The sequence below is a fragment of the Belonocnema kinseyi genome, chromosome 5, assembly GCF_010883055.1.
Source record: "Belonocnema kinseyi isolate 2016_QV_RU_SX_M_011 chromosome 5, B_treatae_v1, whole genome shotgun sequence".
Taxonomy (NCBI): domain Eukaryota; kingdom Metazoa; phylum Arthropoda; class Insecta; order Hymenoptera; family Cynipidae; genus Belonocnema; species Belonocnema kinseyi.
Genome location: NC_046661.1, coordinates 148,113,497 through 148,114,863, shown reverse-complemented (window position 1 = coordinate 148,114,863; position 1,367 = coordinate 148,113,497). Strand labels below are relative to the sequence as shown.

The following is a 1,367-nucleotide window of genomic DNA, read 5'->3' as shown; positions in this document are numbered from 1 at the left end:
TTTAAAATTAAACATTTTAATGAATGAAAAATTAAATTATATAAATATAAATAATAATATAATAAAATATAAATTATATATATAAATATATATAAATTGAATAATAAAAAATGACAAATTTAAATTCAGTTTAAAATGAAAATTTAATGAATTTGAATAAATTTTTATAAATTTCTACTTAATTTAATTTTTTTATTTTATCAATTTATAGTCTCTATAAATGTTATAGATTTAATTTCAGACAAAATTGCGAGCTTGGTCAGCTAAATTTAATATTTTTGCAATTTTCACGATTTTTGCCTATTTTTTTTATTCCTTCTAAATAAACATTTTGAAAATAATATTTTTCTGTCTATTATATATAAAGATTGAATATTGAAAATCTAAAAAATTGAAAATGAATTTAAATAAATAAATTTTTATAAATTTCTCCTTAATTAAATTTTTTTATAAATTTAAATTTTATTCTGGTCTCTATAAATGTCATAAAATTAATTTAATATTTTTCTTTCTATTCAAGTTTCTATAATAATGAAAATCACGAGCTTTATTAGCAAAATTGAGTATTTTTTCAAATTGAATTTTTTTCGCCGATCTCTTGTTAATTTTTTATTTCTTTTTAAATAAAATTTTTTAAAATAATATTTTTATTCTATCCCATTCTTTCTTGATCCAATAAAATTGATTGCAGACAAAATAGCAGGTACCAAATTAAATTGATAATTATTTACATTTTAACGATTATTACTGATTTTGTATTATTTTTTCATTGATTTCTAAATAAACTGTTTAAAAATATTACAAATTCGAATTTTATTCTGGTCCCTATAAATGTTATAAAATAATTTTCAGGCGAAAAGACGTGCCCGAAACTAAATTCTGCATTATTGAAATTTCAACCATTTTTACCGATTTTTTAAAAAATTTTTACTTATATTCTAAATTAAAATTTCCAAATTTTTTTTATTGAATTAAAGTTTCTATCATAAGGCAATAAAATTAATATTCAGGCAAAATTACGAGCATCGTCAGCTAAATTTAATATTTATGCAATTTAAACTTTTTTCACCGATCTAATAATAATTTGTATTACTTTTTAATAAAAAAATTCAAAAAAATATTTTGTATTCTATTTCAGTCTTTATAAATCCAATCAAATTATTTTCAGACCATATCGTGAGAACTGACTTGATTTTATCATTTTTTTAACTGTGAGCATTTTTTAAGGATTTTATTAATTTTATAATTAATTTAAAAAAATTTATAAATCAATAAATAAATGTAAATAAATTCAATATGCAATTATTTTGAATTAAATTTAAAATTTATTAAAAATGAAAGATTTAAATGAATCAAAAATTTAATTA

At 16.8% G+C, this 1,367-nt stretch overlaps 1 protein-coding gene across 3 annotated transcripts in view; it reads right to left on the bottom strand.

Annotated features, from left to right (window-relative positions):
- LOC117172584 (tubulin epsilon and delta complex protein 1-like) overlaps positions 1-1,367 on the bottom strand; it is a 22,027-nt gene that overhangs the window by 9,597 nt on the left and 11,063 nt on the right. The gene's annotated exons all lie outside the window — the stretch shown is intronic.